Below are 26175 nucleotides of genomic sequence, written 5' to 3' on the forward strand. Positions count from 1 at the left end.
ACAGTAAAGTGCAATAGTAATATACAATGTACTGTATACACAGGTGATTCAACTGGATATAACATATATAAATGAGTACTACAGGGTGCAGTGCTAATCAAATGTACAGTATATGTACTGTACAGAGTTGTAATATTAATATGTACAGTGATACAGGTATAAAGACAGTATGGTACGTACTATGTCATACTGGCCGGCAGTGTAACTAGTAAGAGTAGGTAAGGGATATGTACAGATATAGATATAGTATCGACAGATTATGTAAAAAGGATTAAGTGCAGGAATAAATACATACATACGGTATATACAGCATTTAATGTACATGCTGTATTGTACATTTCCCATGTCACAGCAAGAAATGTGTAATACATGGGCTAAAGAAACGCGAGGTGAGCTGAAGAAATGGGTAGAGGGAAACTTGGCCGGATGTGAGAGTAGGAGTGGAAACACGAGCCAGAACAGCCTGAGAAGTGCTGAGCTGCGGAGTTACACTGATAGAGGAGAGGAAGCTCCTTGTGACAGATCTCTGGCCTGTGTCGCACACCCCCACTGGCATTTCTTTAGGTGCTAGGGATAGATACGAGGTGTAAAGTGGTGTGTGCTTGTGTGTGTATGTGCCTGTGCATGTGCGTGTGTGTGTGTGTGTGTGTGTGTGTGTGTGTGTGTGTGTGTGTGTGTGTGTGTGTGTGTGTGTGTGTGTGTGTATGTGTGTGTGTGTGTGTGTGTGTGTGTGTGTGACACACGTGTACAGATAGATCTGGGTATGGATGATGTATGAAGGGAGAGTATGATACTGTCTACAGTATGATCTAATATATAAGTCCAGTTTAAATGCACCGACCGTAGAGCCAGAAGACATCATTCTGCTGAGGAGGCAACAGACAGACCATCGATATGAAGGAAAATCCTCGAGCACTTCCAATACCGAGTACACTGAGGAGATTTATTATTGTGTGGTCCCGCCGTTCACCTCGCAGCACGCTCGCTGGCGTCGCCCGGTTGGAAATCATATTGGAAATCATATTGGAAGTCATATTGGAAATCATTGGAAGTCATATTGGAAATCATATTATTTTTTTTGTATCCACTTTTTCTGCTCTTTTTCAATTTGTCTCCCATCACAATTCCGCTGTGCCAATTCTCCCCTCCCCTGTCTTGAACGTTGCTCGCATATGCACCCCACTGGCCGGTTGTAGGGAGGATAGAAGCCTTGCATCACGTGTCCCCTCCGGTACACAAGGAGGGAGCCTGTCACGTCTTATCACCTGCCAGCGCGGACTCTCATTGGCGAGGTGTAACGTGTGGGAGGCTCACACTACTCCCGCCATTTCCTGTCTCTGCTGTGCAGGCGTCCCCCAACCGACCTGTAGGAGTCGCTGTCCACAACGTCCAGATTACCGGATTTGAACCCGGTGTCTCTTGCGTTGGTGACGAGCGCAATGTCCGCTGGGCCACCCCGCCACCCCTTTGGAAATCATATTCAAAGTAATATTGGAAATCATATCAAATACCCTGTTGTGCTTTGCGTGCAATACGTTTTGCAAAGCCAATACTGTATATTAAAAAAAAAGCTACACTGTTCTCTTTCCAAATATGAAATATAGTATAAGTCAAATGAAACAGGTGGTCCAGGGGGAGGAGAGGGAGTGTGTGAGGTGAATAGATAGTAAGGAGTGTGTGAGGTGAGTAGAGAGTAAGGAGTGTGTGAGGTGAATAGAGAGTAAGGAGTGTGTGAGGTGAGTAGAGAGTAAGGAGTGTGTGAGGTGAGTAGAGAGTAAGGAGTGTGTGAGGTGAGTAGAGAGTAAGGAGTGTGTGAGGTGAGTAGAGAGTAAGGAGTGTGTGAGGTGAATAGAGAGTAAGGAGTGTGTGAGGTGAGTAGAGAGTAAGGAGTGTGTGAGGTGAATAGAGAGTAAGGAGTGTGTGAGGTGAGTAGAGAGTAAGGAGTGTGTGAGGTGAATAGAGAGTAAGGAGTGTGTGAGGTGAGTAGAGAGTAAGGAGTGTGTGAGGTGAATAGAGAGTAAGGAGTGTGTGAGGTGAATAGAGAGTAAGGAGTGTGTGAGGTGAGTAGAGAGTAAGGAGTGTGTGAGGTGAATAGAGAGTAAGGAGTGTGTGATGTGAGTAGAGAGTAAGGAGTGTGTGAGGTGAGTAGAGAGTAAGGAGTGTGTGAGGTGAGTAGAGAGTAAGGAGTGTGTGAGGTGAGTAGAGAGTAAGGAGTGTGTGAGGTGAGTAGAGAGTAAGGAGTGTGTGTGATGTGAGTAGAGAGTAAGGAGTGTGTGATGTGAGTAGAGAGTAAGGAGTGTGTGAGGTGAGTAGAGAGTAAGGAGTGTGTGAGGTGAGTAGAGAGTAAGGAGTGTGTGAGGTGAGTAGAGAGTAAGGAGTGTGTGAGGTGAATAGAGAGTAAGGAGTGTGTGAGGTGAGTAGAGAGTAAGGAGTGTGTGAGGTGAGTAGAGAGTAAGGAGTGTGTGTGATGTGAGTAGAGAGTAAGGAGTGTGTGATGTGAGTAGAGAGTAAGGAGTGTGTGAGGTGAGTAGAGAGTAAGGAGTGTGTGAGGTGAGTAGAGAGTAAGGAGTGTGTGAGGTGAGTAGAGAGTAAGGAGTGTGTGAGGTGAGTAGAGAGTAAGGAGTGTGTGAGGTGAGTAGAGAGTAAGGAGTGTGTGAGGTGAATAGAGAGTAAGGAGTGTGTGAGGTGAGTAGAGAGTAAGGAGTGTGTGAGGTGAATAGAATGAATGAATGAATGAATGAATGAATGAATGAATGAAAAGTTTATTTCTTGGACATGTTATTCTTCTTATTTCTTCAAACAACTCACAGTGACTTGATCCGTCAGACCAAACAATCTTAACAACAAATTAAAAAAAAATCCTTAAAGGAAAAAAAACATTTAAAAAAGAACAAAGAAAAAAAACAGGATTACATTTGTATTTGTTCTTCCATTAATTTTACTAAAATTTACATAATTTTGTATATTACAATATATTACAATATATATTACAATATAGAAAAATATATGTTTTTTTTATTACAATATAGAAAAACATGATTCACTTGACAGCAGTGAATATAGTACATCACTACATACACAATATACCATAACTTTGTTTATCCTCACTACTCATTTCTGTATTTTTCTAATGTGTATTTCTTTAGCTGCTTTTTAAATTGTGCCACATGTTTACTCATTTTGATGTATTCGGGTAAATTATTCCACAACTTCACTCCACACACCGATATGCACATGCTTTTCAGCGTGGTGTGTACCATTGGTTGTTTGAGATTCCCTCTCCCTCTTAAATTATATTCACCTTCCCTGTCTCTGAACCATTTTTGAATGTTGCCTGGGATTAGCTTGTATCTGGCTTTGTATACAATGAGGGCAGTTTTGTAATCCACTAGGTCCGTAAATTTCAATGCTTGTAGCTTTATAAACAAGTTATTGGTGTGTTCATAATATCCTACATTGTTGATTATTCTTATTGCTTTTTTTTGCATGGTTTGATTGATTGATTGATTGAAAACTTTATTAACAGATTGCAGAATGGGTACAATACAGTACAGCTCAATACACACAATTGTTAAGGGGATGCAGACCAGAGAAAGACTTTCGTCTTGTTTACATCAGGGTCCCCCATTTTCAATTCATCAGGACATATATGACATACATGACATACAGATAGACAGTACTGCTACATCTATACATTTATGACATACCAGATTTGCAAATACAGTACTGTTTGTGATACAAGAGTCAAGAAAAGGGAGTATATACATTTGACGTAGAAACTGTACATTGTGACGTAGAAACTGTACATTGAATATGGAGTATGGTGCATATTGGCTGTAGAGTGCTTTTGTAGGTATTACCCCACACCTCCGCACAGTAGCTCATATATGGTAGGAAGAGTGTACAGTACACTGTATATAGTGTTTTTTGGTTTAGAATGTGTCTTATCTTGCATAAAACACCAACACTCCTTGCCAATTTAGTCCTGACATATTTGATATGAGGTTTCCAGATGAGTTTCTGGTCTATTATCACACCCAGAAATGTATTCTCAAATACCCTCTCCAGTTTAATACTATCAATCCTTAGTTCAACCGGTGTATTTACTTGTATATCCCGTTTACCAAATATCATGAATTAGTTTTTTTTTTATATTTAATGATAATTAAATTCACACTTTCAGCTTGGTTAGCTCAGCTGCGACATCCTTTAAAAGCATTTGGAGGTTCTCTCCCTCACAGAAGACACAGTAGAGAGTAAGGAGTGTGTGAGGTGAGTAGAGAGTAAGGGCTTGTGTCCATAGCGGACGTTTTTTTCAAGGCGGACCGCTTTAAAAAAAAAAAAAAAAAAAAAAAAAACTCAGAACGTTTTCCTGGGTCTCGCGACTGTCGCGGCTCCGCCCCTTCCTCGATGATGATTACCTTGATGAGCGCACTCCTTTCCAAAAGTTTAACTAGTTTCAACTTTATGCGCTGGGAGCGCTCCGCCCAAAAACGCTGCCGCCGAGAGCTCATAAACGCGAGGCGCGGCGCTGGGAAGAGGAGCGCGCCTGTCGCGCCTGTAGCATAGAAATGAATGACAGGAAGGAGCTGACAACTCATAAAACGTCCGCTATGGACACAAGCCCTAAGGAGGGTGTGAGGTGAGTAGGGAGTAAGGAGTGTGTGAGGTGAGTAGGGAGTAAGCAGGGTGTGTGGGGTGTGGGGGAGGGGAGGGGCGGAGGGGTCGTCCTGAAGGCTTACCCACACACCGAGGTTGGGCTCCACTCCACTGGGAGTTGACCAGGCAGGTCAGCCGGGCGTCTCCCTCCAGCCGGTAGCCCTGGTCACAGCCCACCTCACACTCCGCCCTGTAGGAGGCGCCACCGTTGCTGCACCGCAGAGAACCATGCTGGGGCTGGGAGAGGGCTGGGCAGGAGCGCACTGGAGGAGGACGGGATGGGGGGATGAGGGACAAAGATGGAGGACAATAGTTATACAGGAGAAGCCAAGTGTGTGTGTGTGTGTGTGTGTGTGTGTGTGTGGCGTGTGTGTGTGTGTGTGTGTGTGTGTGTGTGTGTGTGTGTGTGTGTGTGCATGCGCACGTATGGGAGAGAGGAGGGGTTAGAAAGAGAGACAGAGGTGTCAGATAACAGGGTGGAGGGTGTAGACTACCACATGCTGCCTTACTGTCGGTCTCGGGAGGGTGTAGACTACCACATGCTGCCCTACTGTGGGTCTGGGGAGGGTGTAGACTACCACATGCTACCCTACTGTGGGTCTGGGGAGGGTGTAGACTACCACATGCTGCCTTACTGTCGGTCTCGGGAGGGTGTAGACTACCACATGCTGCCCTACTGTGGGTCTGGGGAGGGTGTAGACTACCACATGCTACCCTACTGTGGGTCTGGGGAGGGTGTAGACTACCACATGCTGCCCTACTGTGGGTCTGGGGAGGGTGTAGACTACCACATGCTGCCCTATTATCTGTCTGGGGAGGGTGTAGACTACCACATGCTGCCCTACTGTTGTTCTGGGGAGGGTGTAGACTACCACATGCTGCCCTACTGTGGGTTTGGGGAGGGTGTAGACTACCACATGCTGCCCTACTGTTGTTCTCGGGAGGGTGTAGACTACAGTACCACATGCTGCCCTACTGTCGGTCTGGGGAGGGTGTAGACTACCACATGCTGCCCTACTGTCGGTCTCTGGGGAGGTGTAGACTACCACATGCTGCCCTACTGTGGGTCTGGGGAGGGTGTAGACTACCACATGCTGCCCTACTGTGGGTCTGGGGAGGGTGTAGACTACCACATGCTGCCCTACTGTCGGTCTGGGGAGGATGTAGACTACCACATGCTGCCCTACTGTGGGTCTGGGGAGGGTGTAGACTACCACATGCTGCCCTACTGTGGGTCTGGGGAGGGTGTAGACTACCACATGCTGCCCTACTGTCGGTCTGGGGAGGGTGTAGACTACCACATGCTGCCCTACTGTGGGTCTGGGGAGGGTGTAGACTACCACATGCTGCCCTACTGTGGGTCTGGGGAGGGTGCAGACTACCACATGCTGCCCTACTGTGGGTCTGGGGAGGGTGTAGACTACCACATGCTGCCCTACTGTGGGTCTGGGGAGGGTGTAGACTACCACATGCTACCCTACTGTGGGTCTGGGGAGGGTGTAGACTACCACATGCTGCCCTACTGTGGGTCTGGGGAGGGTGTAGACTACCACATGCTGCCCTATTATCTGTCTGGGGAGGGTGTAGACTACCACATGCTGCCCTACTGTTGTTCTGGGGAGGGTGTAGACTACCACATGCTGCCCTACTGTGGGTCTGGGGAGGGTGTAGACTACCACATGCTGCCCTACTGTGGGTCTGGGGAGGGTGTAGACTACCACATGCTGCCCTACTGTTGTTCTCGGGAGGGTGTAGACTACCACATGCTGCCCTACTGTCGGTCTGGGGAGGGTGTAGACTACCACATGCTGCCCTACTGTCTGTCTCTGGGGAGGTGTAGACTACCACATGCTGCCCTACTGTGGGTCTGGGGAGGGTGTAGACTACCACATGCTGCCCTACTGTGGGTCTGGGGAGGGTGTAGACTACCACATGCTGCCCTACTGTGGGTCTGGGGAGGGTGTAGACTACCACATGCTGCCCTACTGTCGGTCTGGGGAGGGTGTAGACTACCACATGCTGCCCTACTGTGGGTCTGGGGAGGGTGTAGACTACCACATGCTGCCCTACTGTGGGTCTGGGGAGGGTGTAGACTACCACATGCTGCCCTACTGTTGGTCTGGGGAGGGTGTAGACTACCACATGCTTCCCTACTGTGGGTCTGGGGAGGGTGTAGACTACCACATGCTGCCCTACTGTGGGTCTGGGGAGGGTGCAGACTACCACATGCTGCCCTACATATGCCTCCTCCGCCAGCTGCTTCTTTTCACCTGACAGCGAGGAGTTTCACTGGGAGAGCTGGAACACACAGGGAAGGTTCATGCTATCTCCCCCAAGATCCCCCTCCCTGCTGAACAGCAGGAGTTGCTGTTATGACCACCAGGACTCATAACCCACTGGCCTCCCGCCCTGCGAACACTGCCAGCTGGGCACGTAAAGACCTCGACGCTACCCAGCAGCCCCCTGACTTGTGCAGGTCTTTATATACCTTGGCTTCGTCCCGTGCTTCCGTTCTTGTCTGCACTCGCATTGAACCACTCGTCGTATTTCAACTTTTCAAATAAATCCCATCTAATCCAAACAGAGTGTCTTTAGCGAGGACGTCTCTGGAACAGGCCGGGGTCACATGAGACGTGAATTAAAGGGAGGAACCGCTAAGAAAAACAAACAGGTACATAAGTCAAGACAAAGAGGAGGGGGGGTAACTCTAGTGTAAGGAATGCACTCTTGACCCTTCGCTACCACACTACAAAGGGTTAACCTTTCACTAACACACTATAAAGGGTTAACCCTTTCACTACCGCACCACAAAGGTTTAACCCTTTCACTACCACACTACAAAGGGCTAACCCTTTCGCTACTACACCCCAAAGGGTTAACCCTTTCACTAACACACTACAGAAAGTTAACCCTTTCACTACCACACTACATACGGTTAACCCTTTCGCTACCACACTACAAAGGGCTAACCCTTTCACTACCACACCACAAAGGGTTAACCCTTTCACTACCACACAACAAAGGGTTAACCCGATTACTACCACACTACAGAAGGTTAACACTTTCCCTACCACACTACAAAGGGCTAACCCTTTCACTACCACACTACGGACGGTGAACCTAGTTGCGCTGAGGTGTGAGAGAGCATGTTGGCGTTGAGGGGCACGCTGAGGGGGTCGGTTCCCGTCTCTCCAGCCCTGTCGACAGACCTCACGGGAGGAGCCCCCCCCCCCCCCCCCCCCCTCGGGGCCCCGCCGGTTGGGAGGTCCTCCAGCCAGCTGAGCAGAGACGTACTGTAATATACTCAACATACACGAGACGCTGTAGATCTCACACACACCCTGTCTCCGCGTGTCGGCAGGATATCATGGCTGTCTTTTGTGGGTCTGTCGATATCAACTGGTTTATATCCTCTAGCTTGCTTTCTTTCTCTTTCTTTCGTTCTTTCTTTCTTTCTTTCTTTCTTTCTTTCTTTCTTTCTTTCTTTCTTTCTTTCTTTCTTTCTTTCTTTCTTTCTTTCTTTCTTTCTTTCTTTCTTTCTTTCTTTCTTTCTTTCTTTCTTTCTTTCTTTCTTTCTTTCTTTCGGTTTGTTTATTTTATTCTTACACCTAACGCTGCTCCTTTGTGACACATTTCAGATGTTCTCTTTATTTCTTTTCTTCTCTCTTTCAAAGGGTTAACCCTTTCACTACCCTTTCTCTTTCTCTCTCCCCTCCCTCCCTCTATATCTCTCTCTCTCTCACTCACACACTCTCTCTCTCCTTCTCTCTCTCTCACCCCCCCCCCCACTATATATATATCTCTCTCTAACATCATTTGGCCTGGCTAGTAAATGTTTATCCCAAACACATTATGATCTCAATCCGCAGCTAAAAACCTTCACACGCCTTCACACGCTAACACACACACACACACACACACACACACACACACACACACACACACACACACACACACACACACACACACACACACACACACACACACACACACACACACACACACACACGCTCTCTGACTTTTTACAAGCCTCTTAGCAACTGTTTACCAAGGAGGAGAGACTTCAGAGAGAAGGAGGTGCGTGAGGGTCCTCATCTTTTAATAAGGGATTATTAGAGACCTGTGGACAACCTGCTGGGATCAAGCAGAAATACGTGTGTGTGTGTGTGTGTGTGTGTGTGTGTGTGTGTGTGTGTGTGTGTGTGTGTGTGTGTGTGTGTGTGTGTGTGTGTGTGTGTGTGTGTGTGTGCGTGCGTGCGTGTGTGTGTGTGTCCCTACCTCTGCAGCTGGGCGGTGCCCCGGACCACGTGCCGTCAGCCTGGCACAGTCTGATGCTCGTTCCCTGGAGATCAAAGCCTGCCTGGCACCGCACACCACAGGCAGCATCATACTGGTTGTTACACACATTCTGGATGAAGAAACCATTCTCTGGAGGGGCCAGCACTGGACAATACACCACTGTAGGAGAGGAGAGGAGGGGGGGGGGGAGGAGAGGAGAGGAGAGGAGGTGGGTGGGGGGAGGAGGAGAGAGGAGAGGAGAGGAAAGGAGGAGTGGAGAGGGGGAGAGAGGGGAGAGGAGGATAGGAGAGGAGAGAAGAGGGGAGGAGGAGAGAGGAGAGGAGAGGAGGGGGGGGGAGGAGAGGAGAGGAGAGGAGGTGGGGGGGGGGGAGGAGGAGAGAGGAGAGGAGAGGAAAGGAGGAGTGGAGAGGGGGAGAGAGGGGAGAGGAGGATAGGAGAGGAGAGAAGAGGGGAGGAGGAGAGAGGAGAGGAGAGGAGGAGTGGAGAGGGGGAGAGAGGGGAGAGGAGGAGAGGAGGATAAGAGGGGTGAGGATGAAAGAGGGGAGGAAAGGAGAGAAGAGGAGGGGGAGGGGGAGAGGGGAGAGGGGAGGAGGGGAGGAGGGGGAGGAGAGAGGAGAGGAGGGGAGAGGAGGAGATGGGAGGAGAGGAGAGGAGAGGAGAGGAGGGGAGAGGAGGAGATGTAAGGGGCAAGGGGAGGAGAGGAGAGACATCAGGCACAATTCATGAACACAACAACACACATACACAAACACACACACACACAGAGCTACTAGTGCTGGTGAAGTTGTGGAACAGAGTGAAAGCAGAAAATTACAGGTTGTCAAACAACACCTCTCCAATCTGTATAGGCCTGACCGCCGTGTGTGTGTGTGTGTGTGTGTGTGTGTGTGTGTGTGTGTGTGTACAGCATGTGTGTGAGTGTGTGTGCATGTGTGTGCATGTGTCTGTGCGTCTGTGTGTGTGAAATAATAAAGAAAGAAAACATTATTTTCAACAGAACTGACCGAAAGGTCATCGGTTGGTCATTCTTCTAGGAACGGGAGTCTTCCTTACTGGAACCAGAAATCCCAGATTAAGCTGCACTTCCAGTAATTTCATACTTCTGTGGAAATGGATGTCGGTCTGGCCGATTCATAACCTGTCATGTGATCCCGCCTCTAAAACATGTGGGCGGAGAGGTGGAGTTTCCTAACCCCCAGGCCACGCCTTGATTACCATAAGTACAGTGAAGTGGTGTATAGGACTAGGTATATAGCAGTGGCGAATTCTCAGGGCCTTCAAGGTATTCAGAGAAGGCCCTGTGAGCCTCAGAAGAAAGAAAATATGAATTTAAAAAATAACTTTTTTTATTTTTATTTTTTTATTTTTTTTAATCAAATGTATTAAAATAGTTTGTATCGCTAATCTGTTAAAACCGCACAGTTTCACTCGCCATAGTTGTTTTCGACCCTTTCACTGCGCATTAGAGCGTTTTTGTACAGGAGAAAATAACAGCCAATCGGAGATTTCTTTTCACAAGTCTCTGGGCAGACTTTCCTCCATCGGGTATTCTAGCTCGACCTGCCCAATAAACCTTAACAGGAGCCCAGGTGTGGAGTGACAGTTTGATCAGCCAATCACATTTGGAGCTGTAGTCAATGGGCGTAGTCTTTTAGATGCCAAGGTATTCTAGAGTCTGGCTGCGTCGGCCAATCAGAGCGCAAAACGGCAAACGCGACGCCCTTAGTGAACTATCAAGCAAGACAACACGAGACAAACTGAAACATGGCAGCAGCAAATGATACCGTCGATGTTGTTGCGGATTTATTAACAGTTCCCTTTTCAAGAAGAACATTCAATGAAAAGATGGACATTGTCAAAAAAGGCCGCCCAACCCCAGAAGGACTGGAAATCAGCCAGGCATCAAAGGCCGGTTACGAGCGACATTTCCAGGCTAGCAATTGGGAACGGTACCCCTGGATGACTGGCTCGGTTTCACGGAAGAAGCTTTTCTGCTTGTTGTTTGGGACCGACAAGGGTGCGTGGAACTTTAGAGGCTTCGATAACCTTACCTGTTTAACAAAGTCTGCACAAAAGCATGAAGGCTCGGCAAGTCACCTTAAGGCAACAATTAGTCTGAAAACATTTGGAGACGCAAGGATTGATTTACAGCTGGATGAACAGAGACGGAGAGAAACAACGATGCACAACGAAAAGGTCAAAAAAAATCGGGAGATTTTAAAACGGCTTATACACTGCGTGGTTTTCCTAGGGAAACAGGAGATGGCTTTCAGGGGCCATGATGAGAGTGGAACATCTTTGAACCGGGGGAATTACCTGGAGCTTTTGTCATTTTTAGCAGAATATGATCCAGCTTTGCACTACCATCTGACCACTTCCAAGGTATTTATTGGAACCTCAAGTCAAATACAGAACGATTTGATAAGTGCTGTTGCTGATGTGATGAATGACGAAATTAAAGAAGAAATAAGGAACGCGTCATGTGTAGCTCTAATGCTGGATGAAACGTCAGATGTGAGCAATGCTGCACAGCTGTCAATTGTTCTTCGTTATGTAACAGACGGTGGCATAAAAGAGAGGTTCATTAAATATGTGGATGTGTCGGGGGGCAAAACAGCAGAAGAGGTTGCAACCCTGGCTCTTAATTTCTTGGAATTTCTTGGAGGAATATGCATGCACAGATAAACTTGTAGCGCAGTGTTACGATGGTGCACCTGTTATGGCCTCGGGACTAAACGGTGTCCAAGCCAAAGTGAAGGAAAGGGTCCCCGATGCGCTTTTCATACACTTGTCCTTAATTTAGTTTTATCTCAAGGTGTAAAAAAAATTCAAGAATGCAAAATCTTCCTCTCACACCTGTCTTCCATGGCCGCGTTCTTTACTAAATCGCCCAAACGTACGCAAGTGCTTGACCAGATGTGTCAAAGGCGACTGGGTGGAATTTCACATCAAGATTGGTTTGCACTGTATTTGAACAGAAAGATGCTCTTAAGGACGTGTTCCAGTACATAGTTGACCACCATGAGGAATTTGACGATACTGCTACAGGCGGTGCTGATGCTCATATATCATACTTGAGCACCTTTGAATTTAGCTTTTTAATTTCAACATTTTACGAAATGTTTTCCCATGCAGATGTTCTTTTTGACATTTTGCAGAGCAAGTCATTTGACATGCAGTTTTGTTTGGCTCGGGTGGACGAGTTTTGCATTCGCATTGAGGAGCAGAGGCCACGTTTTGAGCAACTCTATGACGAGACAGTGAACACCACCGGTGTGCCACCTGGGCGCAGAGCGTGCGGAGATCCACGTACATACTACAAGAAGGTGCATGATGGCATTATTGACAATATTCTAAATCAAATGACAACTCGTTTTAAAGATCACGAAAAGCTTTCATTCCTTTCCCTTCTGGATCCCACGCAGTTCACCATCTATAAGAAAACGTTCCCTGAAACTGCTTTCACAAGCCTGACTGACAGCTACGGGCCGCGTTTTGACTTGCCACGGCTGAAAACCGAACTCGGTGTCATGTATTCTATGGCAGATTTTCAGGGAAAGGACCCATCTGACCTTCTTCTATTTCTTCAACAAAAAAAACTCAGTGAAAGCATGAAGCAGCTATATAAACTGACGTGTTTAGTTGTAACTATCCCTGTCACCACCTCAACCGTGGAAAGGACATTTTCTGCCCTCAAGCGCATTAAAACATATGCGAGGAATACAACCGGACAAGCCCGACTATCTGCATTATCCTCCATGTCAATTGAAAAAGAAATGCTCCTGGATCTGAAAAGGACTGATCAGCTGTATGATCGGGTCATTGAAAAGTTCACCCAAACGGACAGGAGGATGGATTTCGTCTTCAGGTGAACCACGTCAAAATGGTGAGTGAAACAAATTAATTTATATTGATTATATTGATCTGCCGCTGCGCATTTTATTTCCACACAAATATGTCTGTCTTGAAATATTGGCTGGGCTGCTGTGCGTTTCATTTGGTAATTCTTGACTTGATCTTTCTTTGCATACCGTAACTTCCCTCTAAGCACAATTTGAATTGTATTAAAATAGTTACATTTGTTTCGTTGTTGAGTCACCATGCATGTCTAATAATGACAACTCGCTGGGAGGCGGAGATCGGCATTGGTTTCAGCGATCACGCAACGTTGAACCACACGATAATGTTGCCGTCTCTCTCTGCTTTCTCAATTCTTCGCTTGATATAATTAATACAAATGTCCAATATAACGGAATTCGTTAGCTCATACAAATGTGATTATAACAGACTGCTGTTTAGTGTCGGGCCGACTGCCCACAGAACGGTCTATTTTATTTCAAGTCAGCAGCAGCACGGAGTATCGAGGGACTTATTTTATTTGGAATATAATATTAATAATATATAATATTATGAAGGCCCGGTTAACTCCGGTACGCTTCGCCACTGGTATATAGTATATAGTATATGAGCTGTGAATCTTCACTGGCCTCACGATTCGATTACAATTCAGATGTCCGCGATTAGATTAGATTCTACGATAGATTAGATTAGATTCCCCACCCGTTCCCTCCGGTCCTCTTCCACTCTTTCCCTTACTGTCCCGTCATCCAAACTTAAACGTTTTGGTGACCGGGCATTTTCACAAGCTGCACCCCGACTCTGGAACTCCCTCCCTCAGACCATCAGGGCCCTTTCTCACTCACCCTATTCGTTTCTATTCCGTTCCGTTCTGGCCCGTTCCGAGATCTGATGCGAACTCCCGTTCGATCTCCCCCCTCTAGTTTGCGTACACACTGCAGTCTTGTTTCGTTCCGGGTTCTGTTTACGGTTTGCCTTTTGAGCGTTTACGCTTGCCGTAGGCGATGATGTCACGTTTGAAAATGTAAACACAGGAAGTGTTAACATGGCGCTGGGGACTGGATGCTGATATAAAATGAATAAATAAGCAATAAATATGAAGTTATATTTGAACCTCTGTTGTCAAGCCTTGTCAATATAACCCACCCCATTTTATCACGAATGGATGGTGTTGTAGAGTTCGCTTTTGAGCGTTTCCCACGGCTAACGCTAAGCTAACGGTTAACGCTAGTTAGCTTAGCCTAGTCTAGTATAGCCTGTAGCACTTTTTCTTTTCAGCAAAGAACGTGCAATAAACAAAACGGATACATTCACTGTGTGTTCTGCCTCTTTTCTCACGAATCTGTTGTAGAGGCCGCTTTTTGAGCGTTTTGCAGGGTTAACGTTAACGCTAAGCTAACAGCTAACGCTAGTTAGCTTAGCCTGTCCAGCAGCTAACATTATCCCATCGTTCGTGGCAATTATATTACATGTCATTGATCTACTGGTCGACCACGGCCGACTGGTTGGGCACCACTGGTCTAATAGAAATAAATGCATTCAAACAAGAAACTAATGTATAGAAAATAGCATGGCAAACAAAAATTGCCAGGCCTAATGCGAGCCAGGGAAGTGCTGTGCGTTTGTAACGTGGCTTCATGTTTCATCCACTTGTTTTTGGTTGAGGTCTGAACTCTCAAATTGCCCATAAATATCGTTTTTGAGGGTATTCTCCAGTTGTTGTTGTTGTGTGGTGTTATCTGCCCAAAATTCAAGCAAGCATGACATGACAGTAACGACGTTGTGTGTGTCACGCCCCCCGCACCCGCACGGCCCGATTCCGAGACCACCTAATCCAACTGATCCCGTTCAGCGGGGGGTAAAACGAATCAGCGCCGTTTCGCATCCCAAAAGGGGTGAGTGAGAACACTCCCCCCCGTTCCCGGGAGCAGTGATTCGATCCCCTTCCTCGAACCTTAGTCCATCCAACCTTCCTTACCCATAACCACCCTCCTCCAACCAACCACCCCCTTTTCCCCTGCCCTACGTTCTCTCCTCTCCTGCCCCCCCCCCCCCACCCCCCTCGGTTTCCCTTACTCACTTCCCGACTGTCTCCCCTACTGACTCCTGTATTTGTTATCCGTTACTCGTGGTTTTATGTTCTTGTGTATTCATATTGTTCTCCGTTTCCCTGTGGTTCTATGTTTTCTTCGTTTTTTTGCCTATTATCAGCGACTTTGGGTAATTGAAAAGCGCTATACAAAATAAATGAATTATTATTATTATATTATTATTACGATGCATCTCGATAATACATTACATCCTCAATTTTATAATCTATATTACTGCACATGGCTACTTTTTCATCAATTAATACAAGCAGTCAGATAAATTTACTTTTATTTAGAAAGTTCTTAAATCAGAATGTCAAAATAAATGTCTTGCATGATTCAGATACTAGAAAGGTATCTCGATACCCAGCTGTTAAAAAGGGTTCAATACTCTTTTTATTAGTATCAGTATCAATACTTTTAGAATAGCCTGATGCTGTATTTTCTATGAGTTGAGTGGATGCATGACCAGAGCACTAGCTTTAATAATATAATAATAATAATAATAATAATAATAATAATAATAATAATAATAATAATAATAATAATAATAATAATAATAATAATAATAATAATAATAATAATAATAATAATAATAATAATAATAATAATAATAATATATATTGATTTGTAGGATGCTTTATATTTGTGGAGCAAATCCCAAAGCGCTACATTTTAAAAGAACATAAAAGCTAGCAAGAGTAAAAAATAAAAATAAAATGTAATAATCAATTATTTTCTGTCACTGCATAGATGCAGAATCGTCCACGTCCGCATCGCAATGCATCTTAGAATCGAGAAATGTCCACACCCCTAGTATATAGTATATAGTAGGTATAGTACTGTATAGCAGTGTGACCCAGGGGGGGACTCCAGTTACCACCTCAGACTCCAGTCGCACGCAGGCGACCTGAGACTTGACTCGAGACTCGCACCCAGGCGACCTGAGACTTGACTCGAGACTCGCACGCAGGCGACCTGAGACTTGACTCGAGACTCGCACCCAGGCGACCTGAGACTTGACTCGAGACTCGCACCCAGGCGACCTGAGGCTTGACTCGAGACTCGCAACCTGAGACTTGACTCGAGACTCGCACCCAGGCGACCTGAGACTTGACTCGAGACTCGCACCCAGGCGACCTGAGGCTTGACTCGAGACTCGCACCCAGGCGACCTGAGACTTGACTCGAGACTCGCACCCAGGCGACCTGAGGCTTGACTCGAGACTCGCATGCAGGCGACCTGAGACTTGACTCGAGACTCGCACCCAGGCGACCTGAGACTTGACTCGAGACTCGCACGCAGGCGACCTGAGACTTGACTCGAGACTCGCACCCAGGCGACCTGAGGCTTGACTCGAGACTCGCACCCAGGCGACCTGAGGCTTGACTCGAGACTCACACGCAGGCGACCTGAGGCTTGACTCGAGACTCGCACCCAGGCGACCTGAGACTTGACTCGAGACTCGCACCCAGGCGACCTGAGACTTGACTCGAGACTCGCACCCAGGCGACCTGAGACTTGACTCGAGACTCACACGCAGGCGACCTGAGGCTTGACTCGAGACTCGCACCCAGGCGACCTGAGACTTGACTCGAGACTCGCACCCAGGCGACCTGAGGCTTGACTCGAGACTCGCACCCAGGCGACCTGAGACTTGACTCGAGACTCGCACGCAGGCGACCTGAGGCTTGACTCGAGACTCGCACCCAGGCGACCTGAGACTTGACTCGAGACTCGCACCCAGGCGACCTGAGGCTTGACTCGAGACTCGCACCCAGGCGACCTGAGACTTGACTCGAGACTCGCACCCAAGCGACCTGAGACTTTTTTTTCTTTTCGTATCTCTCTTTCTCCGATTTTTCTCTGTTTTTCTCCCCGTCCCAATTTAGTTGTTGTGCCAATTCCCCCCCCTCCCCTACCTGGTTGTTGTGCGCATGTTCTCCTACTGGTCGGTACAAGGGAACCCTGAAGTATCCGCACGCTTCCTCCGACACGTGCGGCGACAGCCAGTGGCTCTCTTCTCACTTGGCAGCGAGGGCTCTCATTGGTGAAGTGTAACGCGTGGGAGGTCACGCTGCCTTCCTCAAGTCCTGCCTCCGCTGAGCAAGCGCCCAGACCTGACCTGTAGGCGTCGCTGTCCACAACGCCAGTTTCCCACCCACGGCTTCCCTCCCCCTAACCCAGCCAAACGAGTTAGTATAGCGATCAGCCCAAGCCAAGGCAATGAAGTGACCCAAGACTTGACTCGAGACTCGTATCCAAGCGACCTGAGGCTTGACTCGGACTCGAGATCAGGCACTTGTGAACAACGGAAGAGAATGTCACAGCGTAAATAAATGAAACCTTTTATTTGGTTTCATTTTCAACGTTCTGTGCTTTGAGCGAGATGACGCGTCATCCAAACCGGCCTGACGTGCACGCCATCCATCTATACTGTATTTCTCTCTATCTTGCAACTGCCCCTCTCTCTCTCTGCACCCCTCTCTCTTTCGCTCGTTCTACTGGCTCTCTCCACCTTCTCTCTCTCCCCCCCCCTCTCTTTTTCACTCTTCCTACTGGCTCTCCACTTTCTTTCTCACTTTCTCTCTCTCACTTTCTCTCTCTCACTTTCTCTCTCTCTCTCTCTCTCTCTCTCTCTCTCTCTCTCTCTCTCTCTCTCTCACACTGTCGACCGCTCTCCCCCACTGTACACAGAGACATGCGTCTGTTGTTGTTTTTTTCTCCTCTAAAAGGGCATTGGTTGCCATTTGTTTTACAGCGATATTCCCTATGGTGAATTCATTAAACAGAATTTTACAGATGAAAGTCATCTTGGCGTTCACTCACTACACTACCTGTTGCATGAGGGAGAGAGTATGGGTGAATAAAACAGTCCTGTTGAGCTTCATGCGTGACACACCAGTCACCCTCTACCTGTACCCAGCTTCATACAACAGTGTGTTGCCAGTATTATTGCCAACAATCTTTTACTTTGTAACGATTGTGTTCATTGATTTAGGAATAATCATATTGTGCTGTCCAAGACCAGTATTAGAGAAGGCAAATCATATGCAAGTGGTTTGGTAGGCTAACCAACATGTCCATATCAAAGTAACTATAGACAAAGGCAACAATGGTAGGTAGCTATCGAATAACGTTTAAAAAGAAGTTGTCTTTTTTTCATATTAGAGTGCGGTATTATATTTTAAACTGACCGTATCAATACCTAAACAAAAAATCCTATTCAACAGTTTTCTGACCTGATGAATGAATGAATGAATTAATGAATGAATGAATGAATGAATGAATGAATGAATGAATGAATGAATGAATGGATGGATGAATTAATTAATTTATTCACACACACACACACACACACACACGATACATTACATGTAAGTATCCTCATGTGATATAACAATGTCGCAATTGTGTGCATGTGCCAGGTCTCCCGAGAAGCTATTTAGACTTGACTCCTCTGTACAGTGCACATGTACAGGAAACTGCACACCCACTGATTCAAAAGAAAACGAATAAATTCAGTCAATGCAAAACCTAAAACAACCTAATTTCCCCTCTCAACCTCATATCCCCCTCAACCTCATTTCCCCCCTCAACCTCATTTCCCCCCTCAACCTCATTTCCCCTCTCGATCTAATTGACCCCATCAACCTCATTTCCCCCCTCAACCTCATTTCCCCCTCGACCTCATTTCCCCCCCATAACCTCATTTCCCCCCTCAACCTCATTTCCCCCTCAACCTCATTCCCCCCCCTCAACCTCATTTCCCCCTCAACCTAATTTCCCCCCTCAACCTCATTTCCCCTCTCGATCTAATTGACCCCATCAACCTCATTTCCCCCCTCAACCTCATTTCCCCCTCGACCTCATTTCCCCCCCTTAACCTCATTTCCCCCCTCAACCTCATTTCCCCCTCAACCTCATTTCCCCCCCTCAACCTCATTTCCCCCCTCAACCTCATTTCCCCCTTGACCTCGTTTCCCCTCTCAACCTCATTCCCCCCCTCAACCTCAACCTCATTTCCCCCTCAACATCATTTCCCCCCTCGACCTCATTTCCCCCCTCAACCTCATTTCCCCCATCAACCTCATTTCCCCCCTCGACCTCATTTCCCCCCTCAACCTCATTTCCCCCATCAACCTCATTTCCCCCCTCAACCTCGTTTCCCCCTCAACCTCATTTCCCCTCTCAACCTCATTTCCCACATCAACCTCATTTCCCCCTCAACCTCATTTCCCCCCTCGACCTCATTTCCCCCCTCAACCTCGTTTCCCCCCTCAACCTCATTTCCCCCCTCAACCTCATTTCCCCCATCAACCTCATTTCCCCCCTCAACCTCGTTTCCCCCTCAACCTCATTTCCCCTCTCAACCTCATTTCCCACATCAACCTCACTTCCCCCTCAACCTCATTTCCCCCCTCGACCTCATTTCCCCCCTCAACCTCGTTTCCCCCCTCAACCTCATTTCCCCCCTCAACCTCATTTCCCCTCTCAACCTCATTTCCCCCCTTGACCTAATTGACCCCCTCAACCTCAACCTCATTTCCCCTCTCAACCTCATTTCCCCCCTCAACCTCATTTCCCCATCAACCTCATTTCCCTATCAACCTCATTTCCCCCCTCAACCTCATTTCCCTATCAACCTCATTTCCCCCCTCAACCTCATTTCCCCCCTCAACCTCATTTCCCCCCTCAACCTCATTTCCCCCCTCTACCTCATTTCCCCCCTCAACCTCATTTCCCCCCTCAACCTAATTGACCCCCTCAACCTCAACCTCATTTCCCCTCTAAACCTCATTTCCCCTCTAAACCTCATTTCTCCCCTCGACCTAATTGACCCCCTCAACCTCAACCTCATTTCCACCCTCTACCTCATTTCCCCCCTCAACCTCATTTCCCCCTCAACCTCAACCTCATTTCCCCATCAACCTCATTTCCCCTCTCAACCTCATTTCCCCCCTCGACCTAATTGACCCCCTCAACCTCAACCTCATTTCCCCATCAACCTCATTTCCCCTCTCAACCTCATTTCCCCCCTCGACCTAATTGACCCCCTCAACCTCAACCTCATTTCCCCATCAACCTCATTTCCCTATCAACCTCATTTCCCCCCTCAACCTCATTTCCCCCCTCAACCTCATTTCTCCCCTCAACCTCATTTCCCCCTCAACCTCATTTCCCCCCTCAACCTCATTTCCCCCCTCAACCTCATTTCCCCCTCGACCTCATTTCCCCCTCAACCTCATTTCCCCCTCGACCTCATTTCCCCCTCAACCTCATTTCCCCCCTCGACCTAATTTCCCCCCTCTACCTCATTTCCCCCCTCAACCTCATTTCCCCCGTCAACCTCATTTCCCCATCAATCTCATTTCCCCCCTCAACCTCGTTTCCCCCCTCAAACTAATTTCCCCTCTCAACCTCATTTCCCCCCTCAAACTAATTTCCCCTCTCAACCTCATTTCCCCCCGCGACCTTGTTTCCCCCTCAACCTCATTTCCCCCCTCGACCTAATTGACCCCCTCAACCTCAACCTCATTTCCCCCCTCAACCTCATTTCCCCCCTCTACCTCATTTCCCCCCTCTACCTCATTTCCCCCCTCAACCTCATTTCCCCCCTCTACCTCATTTCCCCCCTCAACCTCATTTCCCCCCTCAACCTCATTTCCCCCCCTCAACCTCATTTCCCCCTCGACCTCATTTCCCCCCTCAACCAGTGTTAATTTTGTTGACTAAAATGGTGACGAAAGATGTTCGTCAATGCAGGTTTTTTTCATGACGACAACGAGACGTAACTAAATAGTTTATTAAATATCGTTGACCACAACTGAGGACACAAAAATGTAATTTACAAAAATCAGGACGAAATTTCTCTTCATGTATGTTGATATTGTTGACTAAAACAAGACGAGACAAAATAAATAATTATAACTTTTCTGTGTGACGGCTGACGGGAGCTCTGTGTTATTAGCATTAGCTGAATAGCTATTTGAAAAGCTAGTTTTAGCTTAACGTTACCTTGGCTAAAGTTGGGACTATTCATAATCCAGCTGCAGACCTGCAAGCAAAGTACAGCAAGTTGGCAAAGGAGTATTCCAAGGTAAATCACTTTTTTCACCAATAACGTTACATTGTTTGTATTTCCATCTAGCTCGCGTTAGCTAGTGGCTAACCTGCTAGCTCACGCTAATGTGGCTAACTGATCGACCTCTCGCACACAATTAATGACATGTTGCGGTCAGCCATACCGGTGACAATGTTTAGCTTTTAGTGCCAAATGATAAGAGTCTGAGGCGGAGTCTCAAAAGAGAATGTTGAATATTTATTGTGCATTAAAAATCACAACAGAGCCTCTGCTACTAGCTGACCTAAACTGAGCCTTCTGGAAGCAAGTGCAACAACATATAATGTCCGTGTGGAACCAATGTGACAACAACCTTTCCGTGGGTGAAGCATAGTTGAGCATAGAACTTTTAATGATACTAATACTAATCTATACAATCACCTGTTGTTGAATAAATACCATTACTTTCTAGTTATTACTAAAAAACAGTATATATAAAACAGTAGCTGTAAAAAAGAAAAGAAAAAAACGTTTTATAATTTATATAATTTTTTTTTGTACATTAACACTTTGATCGCCATGGTTAAATTCATAATTTACCATCCCTAGCCAGCTCTATTTGTCTATGGAGAAGTTCCCCTTCTTTGCAGGGCTATAACTTTTTAAATTGTATTGCTAAATTGACATTATTATGGCCCATTCAATGTCCTATATCTATTGTTCAGGGTGTAGCAACGTTATACTTTTTCATTCACATATTCATACTAAAATACGGTCTAAAGTATAAGTATGTTTTTATCGTTTTCTGCAGCTTTCTCCAGAACTTGATTTATAGCCCCAAATGCATTATATTGATGATCAAATACAGTTTGGTAGTGATCGGTGCCAGATAAAAAATTTCAACTGGAGGTACTTCTAGAAGTTACTATGTATGATCTGATGTTGACCGGATGGGCGGGGGGTCGTTTATAATTCCGTGGGCAACGTTATATCATTCATCTAGTGTGGGTCATATGATCATCAGAGCAGTTAGTATAGCAGACATTAGAAAATAACGCTGAAACTCACCGTATCTTCCTCGCGCCGTTGGGGGATGAGCGTGGAATAGAATTTTTTCTATTATGGGATGTCGAAATATCCGATCCATTTCCAGGTTGTATAATAGTATATACGTCCAAATCATGTTGTTTATCGAGTTATGTGCACCGATCAGTGTTCACTGTGTCAAGATGGAGTCCTGCTAATGATAGCGAGTGCCCGGACGAAATATGGGTGAGCACCACTTCATCCACATGACTTCCTTGAACCGTTAGAGAGTTGAGTGGAGCTCAGCAGTATATCTCAGGTCCCCAGGAGAGAAATATGATTTCGATCACAGATTTTTGAAATATTGATATCAAAGACGTGTTACGGCGTCTTTGGCAGAATGAGCATGGCGGGCAATGACGAGTTTCGGCGTTTCTGGCGATTAAAGTGTTAATAAAAAATTTACAAAAAAATCATCCGTTTTCGTCGACAAAATCTAGACTAAAACAAAAAAGACAAAATTGAGACAAAAACTTACTAAGACTAAAATCCTCAGATAATTAGTTGACTAAAACTGACTAAACGAAAAATAAATGAAGATGACTAAATATGGAGCACTTGACACATGACTAAGACTAAAACTAAAATGAAAATAGCTGCGAAAATTAACACTGCCCTCAACCTTCTCAGTGTTTGTACAAACGTGATAGAAATGTTGTAACGTGTAACATGTGCATACCCCGGCAGGTCTTCCCAGAGGGCCGGTAGCCAGGCTTGCAGACACAGTCGCTGAGGGAGGTGCTGCCAGGCTGGGACGTGTGTTGGGCTTCGGGACAGGGCAGGCAGGTACCCAGGCCTCCTGGGGTGCCCTCTGGTTTGTAGGTGCCAGATGGACACGCTGTTCAAAAGACACAAGAGAGGAGGAAACACTGAGATAAGTGGACGTGGGAGAGACTGCAAATAATACATTTACATTTACATTTACATTTAGTCATTTGGCTGACGCTTTTATCCAAAGCGACTTACAAGTTCTGTACGACAAGTCATCAGGAAAGGTACAACTCTATCAGCTGAGTAACAATGTTCATCAAAGTGTTGCGTGCTACAGTGTAGGTTAGTTTATTAGGACAAGTGCATGACAGTAAGGTTAGTTAGCACCCACTCTCCACACTTTAGATCACACAAACACACTTACAATTTATATTTATTGATAAAGGATTTGCACTACAACTCGTACACCTACTGTGAATTGTACCTAAATTGCACCTCGTCCCATTTCTCCATTTCTGCCTTGCACTATATAGTATTGTATATTAGTACACTGCACAGTATTGTATATTGTATGGTAACTACGTCTATTCTGCATCGAACATTGTACATATGTCTAAACTGAACACTGTGACCTCATTTTTTTTACTTCTAATTTTACTATGTTATTTTATTTCATACTTATCTTGTCTTGCACAGTCTCTGGAGCGCAACAGTAAGAAGCATTTTGTATAACATTATTCTGTACTTCTGTATGACAACTATTAAAGAAACTTGAACTTGAGTTAGGGTTCGATTTTTAATTTTAATTATTACATATAATACATTAGTAAACATTAATATAATATAATATAATAATAATAACTTTATTTGTATAGCAGCTTTCATACAATAATTGCAGCTCAAAGTGCTTTACAGCAGAAAGAGACAGGCACGAAATGAGCACATAAAGTGCAGACATATAAAATCACAGTTTTTCACATTGGGATCTAGCATCCCAATAGGCCACTTTGTTTATGATTTGATTCTATGGCATAAAATGACGTATAAAACATGTAAAACGAGCATAAAAAGATAGCAGCAGTAAATTAACTACGTCCGTGTCTCTCTGACAGGAGGGGCGGTCGGTAATTGGCCGCCCGGCCCCCCACCCCCAAGTCAACAACTTTGTCTTTTGTCTTTGTTTTTTACTGGCTCTCTCCTCTCTCCCTGTCTCCCTCTCTCCCTCCCTCTCCTCCCCCCACCTCTCTCTCTCTCTCTCTCTCTCTCTCTCTCTCTCTCTCTCTCTCTCTCTCTCTCTCTCTCTCTCTCTCTCTCTCGCTCTCTCTCGCTCTCTCTCTCTCTCTCTCTCTCTCTCTCTCGCTCTCTCTCGCTCTCTCTCGCTCTCTCTCACACACACACACAGGCACCTGCATCCACTCCATGAATGTCATGTTAGACATACAGTATGGGAGCCAGATACAAGGACATTACAGTTGAACATCTTGTAAAGGCGGAGCATTAGGGCTCCTATGAATGTTCTAGAACATTCCTCTATTCATACGCACTATAAATCACCTTCTGCCATTCATACACACTATAAATCACTGTCTGCCATTCATACACACTATAAATCACCTTCTGCCATTCATACACACTATAAATCACCTTCTGCCATTCATACACACTATAAATCACCTTCTGCCATTCATACACACTATAAATCACCTTCTGCCAATCATATGCACTATAAATCACCTTTTGCCATTCATACACACTATAAATCACCTTCTGCCATTCATACACACTATAAATCACCTTCTGCCATTCATACACACTATAAATCACCTTCTGCCATTCATACACACTATAAATCACCTTCTGCCATTCATACACACTATAAATCACCTTCTGCCATTCATACTATAAATCACCTTTTGCCATTCATACACACTATAAATCACCTTTTGCCATTCATATGCACTATAAATCACCTTTTGCCATTCATACACACTATAAATCACCTTCTGCCATTCATACACACTATAAATCACCTTTTGCCATTCATATGCACTATAAATCACCTTCTGCCATTCATACACACTATAAATCACCTTCTGCCATTCATACACACTATAAATCACCGTCTGCCATTCATACACACTATAAATCACCTTCTGCCATTCATACTATAAATCACCTTTTGCCATTCATACACACTATAAATCACCTTTTGCCATTCATATGCACTATAAATCACCTTTTGCCATTCATACACACTATAAATCACATTCTGCCATTCATACACACTATAAATCACCTTTTGCCATTCATACACACTATAAATCACCTTCTGCCATTCATACACACTATAAATCACCGTCTGCCATTCATACACACTATAAATCACCTTCTGCCATTCATATGCACTATAAATCACCTTCTGCCATTCATACACACTATAAATCACCTTCTGCCATTCATACACACTATAAATCACCTTTTGCCATTCATATGCACTATAAATCACCTTCTGCCATTCATACACACTATAAATCACCTTCTGCCATTCATATGCACTATAAATCACCTTTTGCCATTCATATGCACTATAAATCACCTTTTGCCATTCATACACACTATAAATCACCTTCTGCCATTCATACTATATATTACCTTTTGCCATTCATATGCACTATGAATCACCTTCTGCCATTCATACACACTATAAATCATCTTCTGCCATTCATACTATATATTACCTTTTGCCATTCATATGCACTATAAATCACCTTCTGCCATTCATACACACTATAAATCACCTTCTGCCATTCATATGCACTATAAATCACCTTTTGCCATTCATATGCACTATAAATCACCTTTTGCCATTCATACACACTATAAATCACCTTCTGCCATTCATACTATATATTACCTTTTGCCATTCATATGCACTATAAATCATCTTCTGAAATTCATATGCACTATAAATCACCTTCTGAAATTCATATGCACTATAAATCACCTTCCCCCTTGCATATAAAAATGGTAAATGGCTGTGTAACTGAGGGGTACAATTCCCTGACTGTATTACTAGATATGATACTTACTACCACTACCTTTGTACTTAATATTCGGCCACCCAGTACTCGGCATAAATATATTATGATGAACACTGTCACGTAGATGAAACGGATCCAACACAAATGTACGAATTAGAAATAGGTCTTTATTTCTACACAGCGATGGTGTGTAGAGCAAGCACTTAATCAAATCAATCACATTTATGAATGGGAACTAGTATGCACTTTTATGGCAAGAGTATTCGTCGGTATATCAATAGAGAATGTCCAATCTCTGAAGGCGCAGGTGGTACATATACGACCTGGAATAGTTAAGGAATAACAGCAATGATACTTCAATGATTAT

The 26175-nt window shown here is 45.4% G+C and overlaps 1 pseudogene across 1 annotated transcript in view; it reads right to left on the bottom strand.

Moving 5' to 3' along the window:
• Nucleotides 1–25403, bottom strand: part of LOC311226762 (sushi, von Willebrand factor type A, EGF and pentraxin domain-containing protein 1-like) — a 66968-nt pseudogene extending 41565 nt beyond the window's left edge. Inside the window, exons 1-4 of the transcript XR_014621049.1 lie at nucleotides 25394–25403; nucleotides 22736–22894; nucleotides 8938–9117; nucleotides 4743–4922 (exon numbers count right to left, since the gene is read on the bottom strand). The product of XR_014621049.1 is annotated as a sushi, von Willebrand factor type A, EGF and pentraxin domain-containing protein 1-like (transcript). The remainder of the gene's footprint in view (nucleotides 1–4742; nucleotides 4923–8937; nucleotides 9118–22735; nucleotides 22895–25393) is intronic.
• Nucleotides 25404–26175: the final 772 nt, after the last annotated feature.

Source organism: Notolepis coatsorum (assembly GCF_963971535.1).
Source record: "Notolepis coatsorum genome assembly, chromosome: 4".
NCBI classification, from domain to species: Eukaryota; Metazoa; Chordata; class Actinopteri; order Aulopiformes; family Paralepididae; genus Notolepis; species Notolepis coatsorum.